Source organism: Ovis aries, chromosome 23 (assembly GCF_016772045.2).
Source record: "Ovis aries strain OAR_USU_Benz2616 breed Rambouillet chromosome 23, ARS-UI_Ramb_v3.0, whole genome shotgun sequence".
NCBI lineage: Eukaryota > Metazoa > Chordata > Mammalia > Artiodactyla > Bovidae > Ovis > Ovis aries.
The window spans coordinates 33,576,935-33,586,147 of NC_056076.1; positions in this window are offsets into that span (position 1 = coordinate 33,576,935).

Consider the following 9,213-nt stretch of genomic DNA (forward strand, 5'->3'; position numbering starts at 1 on the left):
CTCAGTCGTGTCCAACTCTTTGCATCCCCATGGACTGCAGCACACCAGGCCTTCCTGTCCATCCCCAACTCTCAGAGTCCACTGAAACTCATGTCCATTGAGTCAGTGATGCCATCCAACCATCTCATCCTCTGTTGTCCCCTTCTCCTCCCACCTTCAATCTTTCCCAGCATCGGGGTCTTTTCAAATGAGTCAGCTCTTCACATCAGGTGGCCAAAGTATTGAAGTTTCAGCTTCAACATCAGTCTTTCCAATGAAGATTCAGGACTGATTTCCTTTAGGATGAACTGGCTGGATCTCCTTGCTGTCCAAGGGACTCTCAAGAGTTCTCCAACACCACAGTTCAAAATCATCAATTCTTCGGTGCTCAGCTTTCTTCACAGTCCAACTCTCACATCAGTACAAGACGACTGGAAAAACCATAGCCTTGACTAGATGGACCTTTGTTGGCAAAATAATGTCTCTGCTTTTTAATATGCTGTCTAGGTTGGTCACAACTTTCCTTCCAAGGAGTAAGCGTCTTTTAATTTCATGGCTGCAGTCACCATCTGCAGCGATTTTGCAGCTGTAGAAGCAACCTGCTGAGAGGAGATACCCCACATCCAAGGTCAGGAGCAGCAGCTGTGCTTCACTGGACTGGCTCTGAGGAGATACCCCACAGCCAAGGGCAAAGGAGAAGCCCCAGCAAGATGGTAGGAGAGGCAAATTCATGTTTAGACTCAAACCCCATTCCTGCCAGAGATGCTCAGAGGGCTCAAACAAACCTTGTGCACATCAGGACCCAAGGACCCCACAGAGACTGAGACAGAACTGTGTTTGAGCGTCCCCTGTGGAGGTATGGGTCAGCAGTGGACTGCCACAGGGACAGGGGCTCTGGGTGCAGCAGACCTGGGTATGGCATAAGCCCTATTGGAGGAGGTCACCATTATCCCCACCACAGAGCCACCAAAACTTACACAGGACTGGGAAATAGACTCTTGGAGGACACAAACAGAACCTTGTGCACCAGGACCCAGGAGAAAGGAGCAGTGACCCCACAAGAGACTGACCCAGACTTGCCTATGAGTGTCCAGGAGCCTCCAGAGGTGGCGTGGGTCAGTGGTGGCCTGCTACAGGGTTGGGGGCATTGAGTGTAGCAGTATGGGATCTTTTGAAGGAGGTCACCATTATCTTCATTACCTCCACCATAGTTTCAGTTCAGTTCAGTTCAGTCGCTCAGTTGTGTCCAACTCTTTGCAACCCCATGAATTGTAGCATGCCAGGCCTCCCTGTCCATCAGTAACTCCCAGAGTTCACTCAAACTCACATCCATCGAGTCGGTGATGCCATCCAGCCATCTCATCCTCTGTCGTCCCATTCTCCTCCTGCCCCCAATCCCTCCCAGCATCAGAGTCTTTTCCAATGAGTCAACTCTTCGCATGAGGTAGCCAAACTACTGGAGTTTCAGCTTTAGCATCATTCCTTCCAAAGAACACCCAGGACTGATCTCCTTTAGGATGGACTGGTTGGATCTCCTTGCTGTTCAAGGGACTCTCAAGAGTCTTCTCCAACACCACAGTTTAAAAGCATCAATTCTTTGGCGCTCAGCCTTCTTCACAGTCCAACTCTCACATCCATACATGACCACTGGAAAAACCATAGCCTTGACTAAATGGACCTTAGTCGGCAAAGTAATGTCTCTGCTTTCGAATATGCCATCTAGGTTGGTCATAACTTTTCTTCCAAGGACTAAGCATCTTTTAATTTCATGGCTGCACATCTGCAGTGATTCTGGAGCCCCCCAAAAATAAAGTCTGACACTGTTTCCACTGTTTCCCCATCTATTTCCCATGAAGTGATGGGACCAGATGCCATGATCTTAGTTTTCTGAATGCTATTTACCTGGGGCCAAACTATGGTGAAAGGAGGAAAGCAAAGGAGAAAAGTAAAAATATACCCATTTGAATGCAGAGTTCGAAAGAATATCAAGGAGAGATATGAAAGCCTTCCTCAGTGATCAGTGCAAAGAAATAGAGGGAAACAACAGAATGGGAAAGACTAGAGATCTCTTCAAGAAAATTAGATACCAAGGGAACATTTCATGCAAAGATGGGCTCAATAAAGGACAGAAATGGTATGGACCTAACATCTTCATGACCCAATCAATCACGATAGTATGATCACTCACCTAGAGCCAGACATCCTGGAATGCGAAGTCAAGTTGGCTTTATGAAGCACCACTATGAACAAAGCTAGTGGAGGTGATGGAATTCCATCCACTGCTGGGGTCCAGCCTCAGTGGATCCAGGGTAATTCAAAGTGGGGCCAGAGTCAGCGTCCTAGGAATCAATTGCTTAGTTAAAGATATAGAGGGAGATTAGAAAGGAATAGTGTAGTAGGAAAACTAGTGGAGAAAAAGAGGCTGAATAACTTGGTTTACGTGGGATACCAATAAAGCTTCGAGACAAGAAGCTTGCACCACCGAATATCGGAGGGTGCCCCGCCTTGGGCTCCCTCTCACGTGGAACTTAAAGGCCAGGGCAAAATTAGCAGGCTTGGTAAGCACCCGCGCTCCCGATGGGAATACAGCCAGAAAAATGGAGAACAAGAAAGAACGACACGGGGGAATCAGTCTTCCCAGAAACTGATCTGTTTTCTTTATTTTCAGGTTTGCTTATATACCTTTTTTTACACATAGAGACACATGGAAATTTTAAAGTCATGTGGGGGTTAGCAGTCCTGACCTTTATCAAAATCAGGCGCTTCACATAAATGTATACAAAAAGGTCTTAGGGGTTTTACATCATCTTATGGCCATGAGGCCTGCTAACATTTTATGATCCTTTCTTTCTGATAACGGTCAGTCAACCAAAAACTTATTTTCCAGGGGTGATTTTTTCTTAAACCAGGCACCACCCTCCGAAGGTACCAGATAAAGTTGCATTCCTATAGGGTGAGGGTGTAGTGGGTTACAATTAAGAAAGGAATTTACTTAGCCTAAGGTTAACATGATTAATCTTAAAGGTTAATACTTATTTCTTCTATATGCTAGTTATATTCATTATAAGGGCAGGGAATATGGAGACTTAGCAGCAAATATTGGCCCAACAAATGAAAAACCCTTCACCAATATAATTCCTAATCAACCCACTGTACTAATAATTTCTAACTTCCTAAAAAGAATCTGCCTTTAGTAAGTCTAAAACATCTCGCGCCTCTCACGGTAGGGAGGCTGTTAACAGTCACATATGGCCGGATGAACCGGTACAGGCAGGCTAGATAACCTTCAGAGGAGTTCGTTAGCTGAAACACTCTTGTCACGCCCAGGAATTTTTATTAACTGGAGCTGTAGGTTAACTCCTTCTCCGAGAGAGGTGATGGGGGAGAGCCCCCATAAAGTCAGAGGTGTAGGTGAGAGCATAAAACAGTAAAGTAGGCACACTCTGATTTTGGGGGTAGATGCTCAGAAACAGGGGGTTTCCTGAGGCTCGATCCCGCCTTTGCATATGCTGAAGCCTCCTTTCTCATGACCTTTGCCATGGGCGGAGTTCCTCACACTGGCTCCCGGCAAGTTGAGCTATTTCAAGTCCTAAAAGATCATGCTGTGAAAGTGCTGCACTCAATATGCCAGCAAATTTGGAAACCTCAGCAGTGGCCATGGGACTGGAAAAGGTCAGTTTTCATTCCAATCCCAAAGAAAGGCAATGCCAAAGAATGCTCAAACTACCGCACAATTGCACTCATCTCACACGCTAGTAAAGTAATGCTCACAATTCTCCCAGCCAGGCTTCGGCAATACGTGAACCGTGAACTCCCTGATGTTCAAGATGGTTTTAGAAAAGGCAGAGAAACCAGAGATCAAATTGCCCACATCTGTTGGATCATGGAAAAAGCAAGAGAGTTCCAGAAAAACATCTATTTCTGCTTTATTGACTAGGCCAAAGCCTTTGACTGTGTGGATCACAATAAACTGTGGAAAATTCTGAAAGAGATGGGAATACCAGACTACCTGACCTACCTCGTGAAAAATCTATATGCAGGTCAGGAAGCAACAGTTAGAACTGGACATGGCACAACAGATTGGTTCCAAATAGGGAAAGGAGTACATCAAGGCTGTATATTGTCACCCTGCTTATTTAACTTACAGGCAGAGTACATCATGAGAAACGCTGGGCTGAGTGCATTGTGAGAAACGCTGGGCTGGAAGAAGCACAAGCTGGAATCAAGATTGCTGGGAGAAATATCAATAACCTCAGATATGCAGATGACACCACCCTTATGGCAGAAAGTGAAGAGGAACTAAAAGCCTCTTGATCAAAGTGAAAGAGGAGAGTGAAAAAGTTGGCTTAAAGCTCAACATTCAGAAAACAAAGATCATGGCATCTGGTCCTATCACTACATGGCAAAGAGACGGGGAAACAGTGGCAGACTATTTTTTTGGGCTCCAGTCACTGCAGATGGTGACTGCAGCTACGAAATTAAAAGACACTCTTTGGAAGGAAAGTTATGACCAACCTAGACAGCATATTGAAAAGCAGAGACATTACTTTGTCAACAAAGGTCCATCTAGTTAAGGCTATGGTCATATAAGGATGTGAGAGTTGGACTATAAAGGGAGCTGAGCACCGAGGAATTGATGCTTTTGAACTGTGGTGTTGGAGAAGACTCTTGTGAGTCCCTTGGACTGCAAGGAGATCCAACCAATCCTTCCTAAAGGAGATCAGTCCTGAGTGTTCCTTGGAAAGACTAATGTTGAAGCTGAAACTCCAATACCTGATGGTCCCCTGATGCGAAGAGCTGACTCATTTGAAAAGACCCTGATGCTGGGAAAGTTTGAAGGCAGGAGAAGAGGATGATAGAGGATGAGATGGTTGGATGGCATCACCAACTCAATGGGCATGAGTTTGAGTAAACTCTGGGAATTGATGATGGACCGGGAGGCCTGGCTTGCTGCAGTCTATGGGGTTGCAAAGAGTCGGACACAACTGAGTGACTGAACTGAACTGAAATAGCAGTCAGGGAATACAGCTCCACCCATCAACAGAAAATTGGATTAAAGATTTACTGAGCAAGGCCCCGCCCATCAGAATAAGGCCCAGTTTCCCCCACAGTCAGTCTCTCCCATCAGGTAGCTTCCATAAGCTTCTTAGCCTTCTCCATCAGAGGGCACACAGACTGAAAACCATAGTCACAGAAAACTAACCAATCTAATCACATGGACCACAAGGCCTTATCTAACTCAATGAATCTATGAGTCATGCCGTGTAGGGCCACCCAAGATAGGTGGGTCATGGTGGAGAGTTCTGACAATATGTGGTTCGCTGGAGAAGGGAATGGCAAACCACGTCAGTATTCTTGCCTCAAGAACTCTATGAGCAGTACAAAAAAAGGCCCCCATGTTCACAGCAGCATTATTCAGGACCGCCAAGAGGTGGATACAACCCAAGTGTCCACTGACAGATGAATGGATAAAACAAATGTGGCATGCGCATACAATGGACTGTTATTCAGGTTTTAAAAGAACGAAATTCTTACACCTGAGACAACTTGGATGAAACTTCAAGACACTATGTGAGTGAAATAAGCCAGGCATAAGCTAATATTTATATGAGGTGATGGCACCCCAGTCCAGTACTCTTGCCTGGAAAATCCCATGGATGGAGGAGCCTGGTGGGCTGCAGTCCATGGGGTCGCGAAGAGTCGGACACGACTGAGTGACTTCACTTTCACTTTTCACTTTCCGGCATTGGAGAAGGAAATGGCAACCCACTCCAGTGTTCCTGCCTGGAGAATCCCAGGGACGGGGGAGCCTGGTGGGCTGCCGTCTATGGGGTCACACAGAGTTGGACACGACTGAAGCGACTTAGCAGCAGCAGCAGCAGCATATGAGGTGCCTGGGGTGGGTAGCCTTTTCCTTTTCCAGGGGATCTTCCCAACCCAGGGATTGGACCTGGGTCTCCCACATTGTAGGCAGATTCTTTACCATCTGAGCCACTGGGGAAGCCCCACGAAGTGCCTAGAGTACCTGAAATCAGAGAAATAGTAAAATAGTCGTTGTCAGAGATCGGGAGAATGGGAAGTGTATTCTTAGATGGATGTGAAGTTTCCGTCTGGGAAGATAAATTTCAGAGATGGATGGTGATTATGGTTGGATAAAAAATGTAAATGCTCTTAATCTCATTGAACTGCATTTAAAGAATGGTTAAAATGGTAAATTTTATGATACGTATATTTAATCACAGTTTAAAAAATAAAATTCAGAAAAAAGAGAAAAAAATTATTTAACTGTTCAAACCAGAGAGCTATTAACCATTAGTGGTCTCAAATACAGGTCTGTTTGATTACTCTTGCTGTTAACTCCCTTTCTACACTGCCTTCATAAAAAATCAATACACTCTCATTTCAGAAGCTAGCTGTTAGGTCCTAAATCTTTTCCAGGCTGCTGCTGCTGCTGCTAAGTCGCTTCAGTCATGTCCGACTCTGTGTGACCCCATAGATGGCAGCCCTCCAGGCTCCCCCATCCCTGGGATTCTCCAGGCAAGAACACTGGAGTGGGTTGCCATTTCCTTCTCCAATGCATGAAAGTGAAAAGTGAAAGTGAAATCACTCAGTCGTATCCGACTCTTCGCGACCCCATGGACTGCACCCTACCAGGCTCCTCTGTCCATGGGATTTTCCAGGCAAGAGTGCTGGAGTGGGGTGCCATTGCCTTCTCCGTTTTCCAGGCTATTTCCAGGCTAAGCACCTTCAAATTCTTCAGCTAATCCACATACAAGATTTCCAGACCAATTCTAGTTGCTTTCCTTAGTATACATTCTCATGCTTGAATCTTTGACAGTAGCTGTTCTCAAATTTTTTGGCCTCAGGACATCTTTTTACTTTCAAAAATTATTGAAGACCTCAGTGAGCTTTTGATTGAGTTACATCTATTGCTATTAAAAATGAAAACTGTGAAATTAAAACAACTCTTAAAAACTAACAAAACATGTTAATACAAATATTTGCAAGTTAAAAATAACTGTATTTTCCAAAAATCAGCAAGAAAAATGGCATTTTTATGTTTTTTGCAAATCTCTTTAATGTCTGACAATTCACAATGGTGAATTCTCGTATCTACTTCTATATTCAGTCTGTTGAGACAGCTTGTTTTAGTTGAAGTATATGAGGATAATCTGGCCTCCTGCAGCTAAGTAGTTGAAAAAAGGAGGGGTAATTTAGTGGTTTTTCAGATTATTGTAGATATTCTTTATGTATGGCTGAGTCTTTTTGGTGTTCACCTGAAACTATCACAATATTGTAAATCAGTTATACTCCAATATAAAATAAAATGCTAAAAAATGAATAAAGATGATTTAAAAAAATGCTACGCCAATACCCAACAAATCAATTTCTTAAATGGTAGTTGCAACATGGAATCTGAAACTGCATTAGTGAATGTTTTGTACTGTTATGTTAAAATTCTTAAGTCTTCCTTGAACTTTTTAAATAAAGTATTTACTTATGTTTCTTTGGCTGTGCCAGGTGTTAGTTTGAGCACACAGGGTCTTCCAGCTTCCTTGGGAACGCAGGTCTAGTTGTGGCAGTCAGGATCTTTAGTCGCGGCAAGGGAACTGTTAGTTATAGCACATGGGATCTAGTTCCCTGACCAGGGATCAACCATGGGCTCCCTGCATTAGGTGCAGAGAGTCTCAGCCACTGGACCACCAGGCAAGTCCCTTTCTTGAACTTTGCATCGCTTATACATTGTATTCGTTATTTATCCCTCCAGTACAAATGACTCACACCACTGGATGGCTTAAGACCACACACATTTATGATTTAGCAGCTTCCATGCACGAGAGTCTGGGTATGCTTCCCTGGGTAGTTCTGATTCAGGGGACCCCCTGAGTTGTGGTTACAAAGTTGGCTTGGGCCGCTGTCACCTGAAGGTCTGACTGAAGACACAGAGAGAGGGTCTGCTTCTAACCTCATTCGTGTGGCTCTTTGCCAAGGGCTTCAGTTCCCCACTTGAGTCTCTCCATAGGCTTCTGGAGGTGTCCTTAAAAGCTGGCTTCCCCCAGGGCAACAGGGTCCAAGAGAGAGCAAGGCAGAACTATATCTTTTTATGAATGAACCTCAGAAGTCACACACCATCCCTTCTGCCACATCCTGTTGGTTAGATTCACTGAATACAATCCACGTTTAAGAGGAGAATTTGCTTCTACGTTTTGAAAGGAGGGGTGTTAAAGAATTTGTGGACATATGTTAAAAGCAGAACACTCATAAATGGATTTTGTAACATCATGCATCAGTCACGTGGAAAATATTTGTTCACTGAGTTACATGGATCTTTGTTTTCTTCCTGTGTCTCTTGGCTTGTGGGATTTTAGTTCCCTTACTAAGGACTGACATGGATATATTCAATGTTGATAATCCCATTATGTTTTTAAAAAGATCACATCAGTATTACTACTAATATCACTAGATACCACTGCACACTTATTAGAATGGCTAAAATAAAAAAAAAAACTGATTATACAAAACAGTGGTGATGATGTAGATAAACACTGCAGGTGGGAGTGTAATATGGTTAAGTTTGAGTTTCTAACAAAGCAAAACATGCATCTGTCATTCAAGTCAGCAACTGTACTCTGTGCAAAAACCTGTATATAAATGTTTATAGCAGCCTTATTCATAACAGCCCAAACCAGAGACAATCATCCAAATGTCTTTCAACATGTGAACAGTCAAAAGTCTTGGCATATTTCACTCCCAGATTCCTGTCATTTCACGAATCTGACAATTGGATGTTATATCATCAAGTCTTTGCTAAAAACACTGAATAAACTATGCTTGATAGGAAAGTCCTGAGGCTCCTGAATCAAATTTGATAAGTGATTTGCCAGATTTGCTCTGAAGCTAGTCTAAAGCTAACACCATGTTGTCTATACCCTTCCAGTTTATGGGGTGGGGGAGCAGGGGTGGCAGAGAGAGCTAACGTCCAAAATCCTATTGTTGCATTTCCCTATTTTAATAGCCCTGCTTAACAGTTTTGGTCGTTTTTTTTCTTTTAGAAATTCATGCAAACTCAAGCTGTAACGACATAATTTTAGTAATTCTGTATGTGCAATATACTATCTTATCATATACCTCCTTCCCTCTTTAAAATAATTTCCCAAATATCTCGGATATTTTTTACCTTAGCAAAATTCTTAACTTGGCTGAAGGAGTAGGATGCCCTTCCCACCCCCACCT